Source organism: Anomaloglossus baeobatrachus, chromosome 7 (genome assembly GCF_048569485.1).
Source record: "Anomaloglossus baeobatrachus isolate aAnoBae1 chromosome 7, aAnoBae1.hap1, whole genome shotgun sequence".
Lineage (NCBI taxonomy): Eukaryota > Metazoa > Chordata > Amphibia > Anura > Aromobatidae > Anomaloglossus > Anomaloglossus baeobatrachus.
This window is the reverse complement of record NC_134359.1, coordinates 303,598,255-303,614,198: the sequence shown is the minus strand read 5'-3', so window position 1 is coordinate 303,614,198 and position 15,944 is coordinate 303,598,255. Positions and strand designations below refer to the sequence as shown.

The 15,944-nt window shown below is 47.9% G+C and overlaps 1 pseudogene; it reads right to left on the bottom strand.

Moving 5' to 3' along the window:
* Positions 1-229: 229 nt before the first annotated feature.
* The window catches only part of LOC142246799 (transmembrane protease serine 9-like), a 37,167-nt pseudogene continuing 21,452 nt past the window's right edge, over positions 230-15,944 (bottom strand).

Here is a 15,944-nt window from a genome sequence, read left to right as displayed (position 1 = left end):
ATTAAAACAAAGCGTGAACAGAGTGGAAATCCCTCTACGTCCATCCGTTTCCAGCTCATCCCCCGCTCACACAACGTCAACACTCAGGACCCAATTCCTTCAATATTAACATTTCTTTATTGTTTCTTTCAAAATTTAAATAAAAACTATTTTTTTTGTTATTACAAAAATCTTTACAGTTTTAGATTTTAAAAATGTTTGAAAAATATTGGATAGAAATGATTTGTTCTCAAAGTGGAGCAGCTAGTGAGGCTGTGATAACGAGGAGGGTCAGCAGATGACTCAACGCGTTCACGTTCCCTCTGCATTTTTCAGACGGTTGTGGGATATTTGTCACATCTTGGAAGCTCAGGTCTGATACGTAGGACTGGATCCAGGACTGGTAGGAGGTGACCAGAGTGTAGACCCCGGGGCGGTCGGGTAGAGCGCATCCAACTCCAAAGCTCACAATGCCAGCCTGGTACCAGACACCGTTGACCTTACACATGAGAGGTCCCCCGGAGTCTCCCTGAAAGAAAACATGTACATGCTGAGCAGAAGTAGGGCCAAAACTACAAAATGTGGCAAACAGGTAAAAGTTATACATTAGAATGAAGGGATTCTCCACTTTTTATAATGCCAAAGGCAGAAGAAGCCATTGTTATCACATCATTGGAGATATGACCACCAACTCCCCCACTGGTGATGGCAGCTCGGCCGGGTGTAATAATTCAGTTACATTCAATGGAATTCCACCAATATCAAAGTTCCAGAAATATCTAGTTCCCCAGAGTTCCAGTTCTTGGAAAGAGAGAATTTACATTGTGACTATTGAAGGGTCATCCATACAATACGTGGACAGGTGGGGTCTTCCAGAGAGACGCTCTCCTCAAACCCAAAAGTCATTGCACTTCATAAGATGCCTCAAAATGTTTTTTATAAACACAATAATCCCCTTTTCAATGTATCTTGATAACTTAAATTTTAGATGCTTAAAGAGATTAACTCATCTTTAAGTCTAGAATCAGGTGAACTCCACCATTCTAGGACCAGTCATTCACTGGGTCCACATTCAGCTCCATGGCTGGCATAGTGGATGGGTACTGTCTCTCCCGCACACTGATTGGGGAGTGCCCCAACTTTTTTTTCCACTTGACCCATAAAGGGATTGTCCATGCTTTCTGCAGACTCGTGAATTCTCACAGTGTGCAGACAATTCTCCGGTACTGACGCTGGGAGCTGGCGGGTGTGTGATATCAAGTGTGCATTTTGCATATTGCATACATGCGGTCACATGCCGACTAGACGTGCGCAGTGAATACAGCAAGGCTGGATGCTCTAGTTGGAATGTGGCTCGAATTACATAAATTCTTCGACATCGGAGAATGCCTTTAGCGTGCAGTGTGCGTGCTGTGAGGATTCACAAGTCTGCAGAATTACACCTCAAGCCTGGACAACGTCTTCAAAGTAAAAGTGGAAAATCGCATGGGTACACTAGCACATTGACTGAGTGCATGCATCTGTATATATATAGGTTCCTCACCTGGCAGGAGTCTTTCCCTCCTTGTGAATATCCAGCACATATCATGGTGTCATAGACTATGGTAACAAAACTGCTGAACCCTGAGTTCACATGATACATCTTATCACACGTCTGGTAGTCCATCAGTGGAACCATCACCTTCTGAAGGGTCAATGGGGACGTCAGACTCACTGAGAAGATAAGAAGTCGGGTTAATTCATGATTTATCTTCCCAACTCTTTATACCTTGTGTGATCCTGTAGGATGGAAGTGAAGGCTCTGCCCATGTTTAGTCCCAGTCATAAGTGGAGCCACCATTAACATCTGAGTCAATGGAATTCTTTCTTCTCCCTAACTGAGGACATGACTCAGGACCATCCCTGGGTTTTATCATTCTTGTGATCATCATTGTTCATGTGCCACCCCCGCGACAGCCGACGGGCTGCTCGGATCCAGATCCGCAGTGGCTCGAGCGGTCTCCAGACCCGAGGTGGGGTCACGCGGCGTCTCGAAAATAAAAAGGGGGGAGAAAGGGTGGATTAGACAATGTACGTGATGCCACCCACGGTTCGTAGTAAAAATTGGGATACCACCGCTGCTGCGTTTAGGGGAGAGGGGAGCGCCCGGGGGCGATGGAATGGCAGCTATTGATGTTAACCCCTCCGTGGGCAGGGGAAGGTGTCCCGAGGCTCGGTGCTGGCAGACTGGGGACCAGTTGGGAGCAAAGGGGCACAATGTACTCACACAGTCCAGAGATGCCGACACTGACACCAGGTAAACCAAAGTCTTGAACGTCCTGCAGCCTTAGTCCGAATACGTTGGGTCCATGCCCTTTTGGCATTGCTGGATGGTCTGAAGCTTTGTTCCTTGGCACTGTGTTTACACTTGGTGGATCCCTTTCGCCTAAGACTACTCGGGTCCCGCTCACCTGCATGGCTAGCAGGGTGAGCTTGCTTTCAGGATTCACGCTTGGGATTTTTTGGACGGTTTTTAGGAACGCCTGTCCCTCTCGTTGCGCTAGTACCCCGATTTTGGAGCGGGTGGAAAGCGGTTCATGAAGATTCCGTCCTCGTCGGGTGAATTACTGGGCTGCATGAAGCTACTTCCCAGCCTAGGGTCCGCGTACCCCATCGTGCCTTGGCCCCTGCCGTGGCCCCTGCCCTGATAGGCCAGGGCGTCACATTCACATCATCTCTATCATACATTTGATCCCCATCATTATCATTATTCCAATCACCCCCGTCATACACATTCTGTCCATCCTCACCTCCCGATGCAGTGTCTCCCCAGCCGGTGACCCAGCAGTCCATGCCACAGGGGAAGGTGACGGAGGCGGAGGGCAGACAGATGGGCTGGATGTAGTTGGTGTAGTTGACCGGACTGGAGAGCTTCACTAGAGCGATGTCTCCTACAGACGTTGTAGTTGAGTACCCGGGATAAATTATAGCTCTTGACACAGCAGTATCAACGTCATTAGGTTCAGCGAGTTCCAGATTGCAGGCACCCAGTCGAACCAGATAGTTTGCAAGGTAAATATCACTGTGGAAGAGAGAACATGATTGGAGGATAAAAAGGCGCCACAAAAAAAAAAAATCACAATTTTCATATGTGCATCTCTGTGACTGTTTTGCTGGTATGACACAATAATGGACAGGTAATAAGTAGTGCTGGGTGAGTGTGTTTGGCACTGCTCGGTACTCGTTCGAGCATACGGGTGCTTGAAACACTTGATCCTCTGTCAAGAATTCTGTTGCTCAGATGCCATGATCCGGTCTCTGTCCCGGATATTTCTCGGCTTTTTATCAGCCACTAAATATGCAGGGATTGCCTGTCAGTCATGGTAATGCGGTAGCCATGTTGGCTATTGGCATTACTGTGATTGATCAGCTGCAAAGCGTCTTAGGGGCACTTTGCACGTTGCAACATCGCAGCTGCGATATCGTCGGGGTCAAATCGAAAGTGACTCACATCCGGCGCCAGTAACGATGTCGCAACGTGTAAAGCCTAGATGCGTCGATTTACGATCGCAAAAGCGTCGTAAATTGGCGATCTGTGTAGCGTCGGTCATTTCCATTTCACAATGACCGATGTTACGATGTTGTTCCTCGTTCCTGCGGCAGCACACATCGATGTGTGTGAAGCCGCAGGAGCGAGGAACATCTCCTTACATGCGTCCTGCCGGCAATGCGGAAGGAAGGAGGTGGGAGGGTTGTTTACGTCCCGCTCATCTCCGCCCCCTCCGCTTCTATTGGCCGCCTGCCGTGTGACGTCGCTATGATGCCGCACGACCCACCCCCTTAGGAAGGAGGCGGTTCGCCGGCCAGAGCGACGACGCAGGGCAGGTGAGTGCATGTGAAGCTGCCGTAGCGATAATGTTCACTACGGCAGTTATCACAAGATATCGCAGCTGCGACGGGGGCGGGGACTATCGCGCTCGGCATTGCAGCATCGGCTTGCGATGTCATAGTGTGTAAAGTACCCCTTAGGGTCTATATATTACTCAGATAAGCCATGTTTGCCGCAATGTACCCAGAAACAGAGTAGGGACTAGGGAAAGATTCTACTGGACAAGGACACTATGTTATAGAGTCACAGTACCTGCTGATGCAACAGTAACCAACAGTCCTTTTCAAGAATAATTGAAAACTATTTTATTCTCTAATAATACCGCTCTTATTCTGCATTTAGTGTAGAGCAAGCTTCTGGAGTAGGGATAGTGTATTACAGACTCATTGGCAGGGATTGTAGCCTTAAGGCCCTGTCACACACACAAATAAATCTGTGGTAGATCTGTGGTAGATCTGTGGTAGATCTGTGGTAGATTTGTGGTAAGCGGGCTTTACACGCTACGATATCGTTAATGTGTTATCGTCGGGATCACGTTGTTAGTGACGCACATCCGGCGTCATTAATAATATCGCAGCATGCGACACTTTCCAGCGACCTTAAGCGACCTCAAAAATGGTGAAAATCGTTCACCATGGAGAGGTCGTCCCAAAACCAAAAATCGGTAATGGTTGATTATCGATGTTGTTCGTCGCTCCTGCGGCAGCAGACATCGCTGTGTGTGACACCGCAGGAGCGAGGAACGTCTCCTTACCTGCAGCCGGCCGCAATGCGGAAGGATGGAGGTGGGCGGGTTGTTACGTCCCGCTCATCTCCGCCCCTCCGCTTTGATTGGCTGGACGCTTAGTGACGTTGTGGTGACGTCGCTGTGATGCCGAACGTCCCTCCCCCTTGAGGGAGGGATTGTTCGAGAGTCACAGAGACGACACCGACCAGGTAAGTGCGTGTGACGCTGCCATAGCGATAATGTTCGTTGCGGCAGCGATCACACGATATCGCATGCATGACGGGGGCGGGTGCTTTTGCGTACGATAGCGCTAGCAATTGCTAGAAATATCAAAGAGTGTAAAGCCCGCTTTATACACCGTGCTACTGCTAGCTAAAAAAAATCTATTCTATTCCCTAATAATACCGCTCTTAGCTGCATTTAGTGTATGGCAAGCTTCTGGAGTAGGGATAGTGTATTACAGACTTGTAGGCAGAGATTATAGCCTTACACAGCGTGCTACTGCTAACTAAAAAAATGTATTCTATTCTCTAATAATACCACTCTTCTCTGCATTTAGTGTGTGGCAAGCTGCTAGAGAAGGGATTGTGTATTACAGGCCTGTAGGCAGGGATTCTAGCCTTACACACCATGTTGCTGTTGCCTAAAATCTTTCAGCCATTCTCTAATATCGCTCTTAGCTCCATTTAGGGTAGGGCAAGCTTCTGGAGTAGAGATCATGTATTGAAGGCTTGTAGGCAGGAATTCTACCTTACAGACCGTGCTGCTACCTAAAAAAATCTATTCTATTCTCTAATAATACTGCTCTTAGCTGCATTTAGTATAAGTTGAGCTTATGCAGTAGGGATCGTGTATCACAGGCTGTAGACAGGGATTCAATAAAAATGTATATATTTTAAAGTAATGTATCCCACACACCACGTGCCCAGATCAGGTAGTAAAATGTTACAATCACATTACCGGTGACTCCCGGTGGGTGTAGTTTTATTTCCCCCTCTTCTATGTCATCTACTGTGGTCATAGGTGAATTATGGTGAGCGATGGCTCGGCTATTAAGCTTGATGCAAATTAAAAGTTGACTTTACAGTCCCAGCAAAACCTATGAGATTTCACAAATCTAATGTAGATGATTGTTTATTTTTCCTGGGTTAAATGGAAAACTGCTGCATTTTTTAAGGACGTCTGAGTGTGAATACAGCCAAAGGGGTGGAGGAGGCCATTTTTTTCCCTGTTTTTAGAAACATTTCATTATACAGGAGAAAATGTTTCCTAATATTTTGTCCTCCTGGGGGTCTGATGGAAAAATGCTGGAGTTTCGCAATGACTACCATTATGCTTGTGTCGCCCTGGAATAAGGGGTACTCAGATCCGGGCCACGGGGTCACTTCTGTGGGTATCATGGTGGCGTGACCCGGTCTGTGATCCCAGGCTCCACAGTAAGAAGGGGATTAGGTAAGGGAGATTGTCCGTGACGCCACCCGTGGTGTGCGGTGAGGTAACGGAGCACCGCCGCTGCCAGTTAATGGATCCCGGGGATGGTGGTGGGCAGCAAGGTGATGATTTCCCTACACGGGTAGAGTGTTGGTGTCTCGGGACCCCGGTGAGGTGGTGCAGGGAGGAGATGGAGACCGTCTGAGAGCTGTGCGCCCGGTTGGACCGGGGGATGTTGTTACTCACAGTTCGCTTTGCAAGGAAATTCACACAGAGTCAGGAATTAACCAGAAATTGCTGGAGTCCGCAGCCTTCGGTACGGAGGGTGTTTAAGTCCCACACACGGTGCAGCAGACCCCTGTTCTTTCCCTGCAGTCAGGTGCCTCTTTCTCCACTCTTTCTCTTTCTTTCCTCCTCAGCCGGGAACGGGGAGTCCACTCCCCTGCAGTGATACAGGATCTCTTTCGATACCAGCGGGCCACTTCCCTGCCCCGGTCACCTCAAGTCCCTTCCTCACTAACAGCCTGTCCCGACCCTTTTGGAGCACGCTTCTGTAGCAGCCCGGGAGCTACAACTCCGGGCTCCTCTCCTCTCCCTCTCCCCACACACTCTGCTCCAGCCCCTCCCCTGCTGCTCTGTTTAGCTCTTACACTGGGGGGGGGTGTCTGTCCTGCTGCACTGGTGTGGGATCAGGTTACCAAGGAGGAGATTGACCTGCTCTTTGCTGGATTTCTGCAGGTCTGTGACACCCTGGTTTTGCCAGGGCGTCACATGCTCGTTACTGGAGACGAGCACCCGAGCATTAGAAATTACTGGACTCCAGTAACAAGCACCCGAGCATTTCATTGGTCGCCCATCACTAGTGATAATACATGGCAGCTCTCACTAGGCCCATCATGAAGAGGTCACACGGGGGGGTAGGGGTGGTTGTGGGCCGAGGTCTTGAGATTTTAAATGTATTCATATTTTTGAATAATAAATGAAAAAAAAAACAACATAAAGACATAAATCATCCAGCAGAACACAGGTCGACGGAGAGAAAAGAACCCAACACTTACTCATTGAAGCAGTGGGCTGCGGTCAGCACCCACTGGGGGGAGATCAGGGAGCCCCCACATAGATGGTAAATGTTGCCCAGTAGTTTGTGAAGCAGACTGACTTTCCACGGCCATTCTCCTGCTATGGCGTCTGTGCCACCAACCATGCGGCCGGCGATCTGCGGGGAGCCACAGACCGAGCCGCCAACTGCAGGGCTGAGAACAGCTGGAAGGAAAGAGTCATAAGTCAGTGTCAAGGCAGTAAAAGTTTATTCCATATACTGTTGCTCTCTGTAAAATTCAAATTCAAATATGCTTTATTGGCAGGACCAAAATACAATTAGTATTGCCAAAGCAAGAGAAATACAGAAAGTGTGGTGGGAGGGGATCAGGGTTATGGGGAGTTGGGGGCACAATTTGGGCTCTGAAAGTCCATTTAGGGGCCTTATGTTTCCCTCAGTTTATGACATGTGGTGACATATTGGGCGGCGATCTCCACCATTGATTCCTCTTCCCCCAGTAGGAAGCGGAGTTTCATGTCCTCGTCCATGCATGGAAAGCCCGGGCTATGGGTGGTAAATTTCTGGAAGTGGGAGCCCCTCACTGCTGAGTATTTGTTACAGTGCAGCAGGAAATGCGCCTCGTCCTCCAGAGCCCCCTGCTGGCAGTGCTGGCACAGTCTGTCCTCCCGCGGCTTGTATGTCTGTCGGTGCCGCCCTGTTTCCACCTCTAGGGTGTGGGCACTCAGTCTGTACAGGCTCAGGGTCTGCCTGTCTTTGGGGTGGCGTAACCTTTGCAGATATGGGGCCAGAGTGTAGTCCCTCCGCAGTGACCGGTAGATGGTGAGTTTCTGGGAGTTCTCTAATTCACTCTTCCAGTCCTCTATGTATTGCATATTGCAGCTCTCTGAGATCTCTTTTATTTGGGCTTTTGTCAGGGTCTCTCTCTTCAACTCTCCCTCTCTCCCACACTCTCTCTTTCCCCTCTCTCTCTGTCTATTTTCCTCTCTCCCACTCTCCCTCTCTCCACCTCTCCCTCTCTCCCTCTCTGTCTTTCTCCACCTCTTCCTCTCTCCCCCTCTCTCCCTCTCTGTCTTTCTCCACCTCTTCCTCTCTCCCTCTCTCCCTCTATCTCTGTCTCTCTCTCCCACTCTTCCTCTCTGTCTCTCTCCAACTCTCCCACTCTACCTCTTTCCCACTCTCCCTCTCTCCCTCTCTCTCTCTCTCTCTCTCCCTCTCTCCCTCTTTCCCTCTCTCTCCCTCTCTCCCTCTTTCCCTCTCTACCTCTCTCCCTCTCTCCTTCTCTCCCTCTCTCCCACCCTACCTCTCTCTCTCTCTCACTCTTCCTCTTTCCCTCTCTCTTCCTCTCTAACTCTCTCCTTCTCTCCCTCTCTCCGACCCTACCTCTCTATCTCCCTCTCTCTTTCCCTCTCTCTCTCTCCCTCTCTCCTTCTCTCCCTCTCTCCCACCCTACCTCTCTCTTCCTCTCTCCTTCTCTCCTTCTCTCCCTCTCTCTCTCCCTCTCTCCTTCTCTCCCTCTCTCCCACCCTACGTCTCTCTCTCTCCCTACGTCTCTCTCTCTCTCTCTCCCACTCTCTCTTTCCCTCTCCCCCTCTCTCTCTCTCTTTCTCTCATCCTCTCTCCCTCTCTCCTTCTCTTCCTCTCTCCCACCCTACCTCTCTATCTCTTTCTCTCTTCCCTCTCTCCCACTCTCCCCCTTCCCCCTTTCCCTCTCTACCCCTCTCTCTCTCTCTTCCTCTCTCCCTCTCTCTCTCCTTCTCTGCCTCTCTCCCACCCTACCCCTCTCTCTCTCTCCCTCTCTCCCATTCTCACTCTTTCCCACTCTTAAAAGTCCAAAAGTCTGTGCAGGGTGCAAACTGTGTTACACAGCCGTCCTCTGCCTTGAACAGCAGCCGTCGGAGCAATCACAGGAAACTTTCATTGACACTATATATCGTTTTATCTAAGTATTGCTGTATATTTTAGAAGTCATCAAAAATCGGTTCACATTTCTTAAAAAACTAACAAAAAAGGGAAACATGTTTTACAAAGTTTTAAAAACCCCATAAAGGTTTGATTCACACCCCTTTTCCCAGTTCAAAAATAAAGAAATAAAAATACAGAAAAAATAAATATTTGTTATTGACGCCTTCATAAAAGTTCAATGTACAGTCATGGCCAAAAGTTTTGAGAATGCTACAAATATTAATTTTTACAAAGTCTGCTGCTTAAGTTTTCTAATGGCAATTTGCATATACTCCAGAATGTCATAAAGAGTGATCAGCTTAACAGCAATTACTTGCACAGTCAATATTGGCTAAGAAAATGAACTTTAACCCCCAAAACACATTTCAACAGCATTGCGTTCCTGCCTTAAAAGGAGCAGCTAACATTGTTTTAGTGATTGTTCCAGTAACACAGGTGTGGGTGTTGATGAGGACAGGGCTGGCGATCAATCAGTCATGATTAATAATGCCACCACTGGACACTTTAAAAGGAGGCTGGTGCTTGGTATCATTGTTTCTCTTCAGTTCACCATGGTTATCTCTAAAGAAACACGTGCAGCCATCATTGCTCTGCACAAAAATGGCCTAACAGGGAAGAGTATCGCAGCTACAAAGATTGCACCTCAGTCAACAATCTATCGGATCATCAAGAACTTCAAGGAGAGAGCTTCCATTGTTGCCAAAAAGGCTCCAGGGCGCCCAAGAAGGACCAGCAAACGCCAGTACCGTATCTTAAAACTGTTTCAGCTGCGGGATGGGACTACCAGCAGTGGCGAGCTAGCGCAGCAATGGCAGCAGGCTGGTGTGAGTGCTTCTGCACGCACTGTGAGGCGGAGACTGCTGGAGCAAGGCCTGGTTTCAAGGAGGGCAGCAAAGAAGCCACTTCTCTCCAGAAAAAACATCAGGGACCGACTGATATTCTGCAAAAGGTACAGGGAGTGGACTGCTGAGGACTGGGGGAAAGGCATTTCTCAGATGAATCCCCTTTTCGATTGTTTGGGACATCTGGAAACAGCTTATTAGGAGAAGAGGTGAGCGCTAGCACCAGTCTTGTCTCATGCCAACTGTTAAGCATCCGGAAACCATTCATGTGTGGGGTTGTTCCTCAGCCAAGGGAATCGCACCACTCACAGTCTGGCCTAATAACACAGCCATGAATAAAGAATGTACCAGAATGTCCTCCAAGAGCAACTTCTCCCAACTGTCCAAGAGCAGGCGCCCAACAATGCCTTTTCCAGCATGATGGAGCACCTTGCCATAAAGCAAAGGTGATCACTAAATGGCTTATGGAACAAAACATAGAGATTTTGGGTCCATGGCCTGGAAACTCCCCAGATCTTAATCCCATTGAGAACTTGTGGGCAATCATCAAGAGACGGGTGGACAAACAAAAACCAACAAATTCTGGCAAAATGCAAGCATTGCTTATGCAAGAATGGACCGCGATCAGTCAGGATTTGCTCCAGAAGATGATTGACAGCTGCCAGGGAGAATTGCAGAGGTCCTGAAGAAGAAGGGGCAACACTGCAAATATTCACTTGCTGCAGTAACTCATTCTAACTGTCAATAGATCCTTCTGGTCTCATAATATGATTGCAATTATATTTCTGTATGTGATGGAAACATCAGACAAACACAAATAAACACCAGAGGGAACAGATCATGGGAAAATAGCATTGTGGGGTCATTCTCAAAACTTTTGGCCATGACTGTAGTAACATAGAACATTAATTATCCCTAATAGTAAATGCTGTAAAAAGAAGAAAGAGCAAAATGACAGAATTGCTGTTTTTCAGTTGCTGCCGTCCCTTCCTCCCCCCAAAACATTCAATAAAAAGTGATCAAAACATTGTATGGACCCCAAATGTATAAAAGCGCACGTGAGCAGAAGCCGCGGCCCCACTCCTCATATAACATTTTGGATTTTTTAAAAAAAATCTTGACAAAATTGAAAAATGTTTATGGGTTCCGGAAAATAGTGAGATAGAAGAATTTTTTTTTTTTTAAAAAAGTTCTGCATTTTTCTAGCCGCTCGGTGTAGCCACCATCATATTGCTTTTGGGTATTTTTTTACCATACGATGAACGCCATAAAACAAACCCCAAAATACGACGACAGAATTGCATTTTTTAACCATTTCACTCCATTTTTTTCTTTGCTGTTTTTTCTGATTGTATTATTCAAAATGACAATTCATCCCTCAGATCATGAACCCTTGTAAGCTGAGTCCATGGAAAATAGAGATGACGGGTCTAAGAAGAAGGGTAGGAAAAATCAAACCTAAAAAAAACGGACCTTGGGGAGGGATTATAATTTTATACTTTCTCTGTAAAGTTACATTTTTGGCTTTTACAGTCCTCAAGAGCATGACAAAAAAACCCCCAGATTTCTTCAATTGTTTTTTACAAAATGTGCCGAAATAGGCAAATAAAATAGGCAAAAAATGTCCAGCTCATCCAAGGACAAGTCTGAAGGAGCAGTATTCTATACGCTCTGAATTCTATCACTCTTTGAAGAACGGGTCAATGGGTAAGGCCACGGAGATGTAGACAATGAACTGAAAAGCCCAAGGTGGCAACTGTAGATGAAAATCCTTGGTGAAATTTATCCAAACCTCTTCTTGAAAAATGCTTGGACTTAGGAGTTAATTACTCTCATTACACGATAACCCAAATGACCGGAGAAGATTATAGTCAGAAGAGGCCAAGGGAAGAGAACATTAGGACAATAGATGGTCCTGATCATAAGCATGAAGCCTGAAGAACCTAATATGGACAAATCACATTCTGAGAGCAGTCAGAGAGTGGAACAGGTGACCGCGAGAGGCAGTGAGGCAGTCAGAGAGTGGAACAGGTGACCGCGAGAGGCAGTGAGGCAGTCAGAGAGTGGAACAGGTGACCGCGAGAGGCAGTGAGGCAGCCAGAGAGTGGAGCAGGCCACCATGGGAGGTAGTGAGCTCTCCATCAACGGAAATCTTCAAGCGGAAGCTGGATAAACATACAGTGTGTCCACCCATATCCTGTATACACCACACCTATATACAGTGTGTCCACCCATATCCTGTATACACCGCACCTATAAACAGTGTGTCCACCCATATCCTGTATACACCGCACCTATATACAGTGTGTCCACCCATATCCTGTATACACCGCACCTATATACAGTGTGTCCACCCATATCCTGTCCACCGCCATTAACTTGAGAACGGCAGCAGCTATAGGCATAGAAGTGGTGTCTAGGTATAGTAAAGTAACCATGCGCTACGCAATGAAACCACCTATAGCGCCACCTGGTGGAAAACAACAGAGTTAGCATTTTTATCTCGAAAACGTAACGAGATAGAGAAAAAAAGTGAATTAAAAAATTGTAGGGCATCATCAATTCAATACGAATCGACACCTTGCATACAGAAATGCTATGATATGAAACCCATGACCCTCCCCCAAAACATTGAATGTTGGTCACGCATATGGTGCTCATGTAACTTTGATGCTCACAGTGGCCCCCGTCAGCTGCAATGCACATCTGGACTCTGCACAGCATACTGTATCTTGCTGCAATGCACATCTGGACTCTGCACAGCATACTGTATATGGCTGCAATGCACATCTGGCCTCTGCACAGCATACTGTATCTGGCTGCAATGCACATCTGGCCTCTGCACAGCATACTGTATCTGGCTGCAATGCACATCTGGCCTCTGCACAGCATACTGTATCTTGCTGCAATGCACATCTGGGCTCTGCACAGCATACTGTATCTTGCTGCAATGCACATCTGGCCTCTGCACAGCATACTGTATCTGGCTGCAATGCACATCTGGACTCTGCACAGCATACTGTATCTTGCTGCAATGCACATCTGGGCTCTGCACAGCATACTGTATCTGGCTGCAATGCACATCTGGACTCTGCACAGCATACTGTATCTTGCTGCAATGCACATCTGGCCTCTACACAGCATACTGTATCTGGCTGCAGTGCACATCTGGACTCTGCACAGCAGCATACTGTATCTTGCTGCAATGCACATCTGGCCTCTACACAGCATACTGTATCTGGCTGCAATGCACATCTGGACTCTGCACAGCATACTGTATCTTGCTGCAATGCACATCTGGCCTCTGCACAGCATACTGTATCTTGCTGAAATGCACATCTGGGCTCTGCACAGCATACTGTATCTTGCTGCAATGCACATCTGGCCTCTACACAGCATACTGTATCTGGCTGCAGTGCACATCTGGCCTCTGCACAGCATACTGTATCCTGCTGCAATGCACATCTGGCCTCTGCACAGCATACTGTATCTTGCTGCAATGCACATCTGGACTCTGCACAGCATACTGTATCCTGCTGCAATGCACATCTGGACTCTGCACAGCATACTGTATCCTGCTGCAATGCACATCTGGCCTCTGCACAGCATACTGTATCCTGCTGCAATGCACATCTGGCCTCTGCACAGCATACTGTATCTTGCTGCAATGCACATCTGCACTCTGCACAGCATACTGTATCTTGCTGCAATGCACATCTGGCCTCTGCACAGCATACTGTATCTTGCTGTAATGCACATCTGGACTCTGCACAGCATACTGTATCTTGCTGCAATGCACATCTGGCCTCTGCACAGCATACTGTATCTTGCTGCAATGCACATCTGGACTCTGCACAGCATACTGTATCCGGCTGCAATGTACATCTGGCCTCTGCATAGCATACTGTATCTTGCTGTAATGCACATCTGGGCTCTGCACAGCATACTGTATCTTGCTGCAATGCACATCTGGACTCTACACAGCATACTGTATCTTGCTGTAATGCAGATCTGGCCTCTGCACAGCATACTGTATCTTGCTGCAATGCACATCTGGCCTCTGCACAGCATACTGTATCTGGCTGCAATGCACATCTGGCCTCTGCACAGCATACTGTATCTGGCTGCAATGCACATCTGGCCTCTGCACAGCATACTGTATCTGGCTGCAATGCACATCTGCACTCTGCACAGCATACTGTATCTGGCTGCAATGCACATCTGGCCTCTGCACAGCATACTGTATCTTGCTGAAATGCACATCTGGCCTCTACACAGCATACTGTATCTGGCTGCAATGCACATCTGGACTCTGCACAGCATACTGTATCTTGCTGCAATGCACATCTGGCCTCTACACAGCATACTGTATCTGGCTGCAATGCACATCTGGACTCTGCACAGCATACTGTATCTTGCTGCAATGCACATCTGGCCTCTGCACAGCATACTGTATCTTGCTGAAATGCACATCTGGGCTCTGCACAGCATACTGTATCTTGCTGCAATGCACATCTGGCCTCTACACAGCATACTGTATCTGGCTGCAGTGCACATCTGGCCTCTGCACAGCATACTGTATCCTGCTGCAATGCACATCTGGCCTCTGCACAGCATACTGTATCTTGCTGCAATGCACATCTGGACTCTGCACAGCATACTGTATCTTGCTGTAATGCACATCTGGACTCTGCACAGCATACTGTATCTTGCTGCAATGCACATCTGGCCTCTGCACAGCATACTGTATCTTGCTGCAATGCACATCTGGACTCTGCACAGCATACTGTATCCGGCTGCAATGTACATCTGGCCTCTGCATAGCATACTGTATCTTGCTGTAATGCACATCTGGGCTTTGCACAGCATACTGTATCTTGCTGCAATGCACATCTGGACTCTACACAGCATACTGTATCTTGCTGTAATGCACATCTGGCCTCTGCACAGCATACTGTATCTTGCTGCAATGCACATCTGGCCTCTGCACAGCATACTGTATCTGGCTGCAATGCACATCTGGCCTCTGCACAGCATACTGTATCTTGCTGCAATGCACATCTGGACTCTGCACAGCATACTGTATCTGGCTGCAATGCACATCTGGGCTCTGCACAGCATACTGTATCTGGCTGCAATGCACATCTGGACTCTGCACAGCATACTGTATCTTGCTGCAATGCACATCTGGGCTCTGCACAGCATACTGTATCTTGCTGCAATGCACATCTGGCCTCTGCACAGCATACTGTATCTTGCTGCAATGCACATCTGGCCTCTACACAGCATACTGTATCTGGCTGCAGTGCACATCTGGCCTCTGCACAGCATACTGTATCCTGCTGCAATGCACATCTGGCCTCTGCACAGCATACTGTATCTTGCTGCAATGCACATCTGGACTCTGCACAGCATACTGTATCTTGCTGCAATGCACATCTGGACTCTGCACAGCATACTGTATCTTGCTGCAATGCACATCTGGACTCTGCACAGCATACTGTATCTTGCTGCAATGCACATCTGGCCTCTGCACAGCATACTGTATCTTGCTGCAATGCACATCTGGACTCTGCACAGCATACTGTATCTTGCTGCAATGCACATCTGGCCTCTGCACAGCATACTGTATCTTGCTGCAATGCACATCTGGACTCTGCACAGCATACTGTATCTTGCTGCAATGCACATCTGGACTCTGCACAGCATACTGTATCTTGCTGCAATGCACATCTGGACTCTGCACAGCATACTGTATCTTGCTGCAATGCACATCTGGCCTCTGCACAGCATACTGTATCTGGCTGCAATGCACATCTGGCCTCTGCACAGCAAACTGTATCTGGCTGCAATGCACATCTGGACTCTGCACAGCATACTGTATCTTGCTGCAATGCACATCTGGACTCTGCACAGCATACTGTATCTTGCTGCAATGCACATCTGGGCTCTGCACAGCATACTGTATCTTGCTGCAATGCACATCTGGCCTCTGCACAGCATACTGTATCTTGCTGCAATGCACATCTGGACTCTGCACAGCATACTGTATCTTGCTGCAATGCACATCTGGGC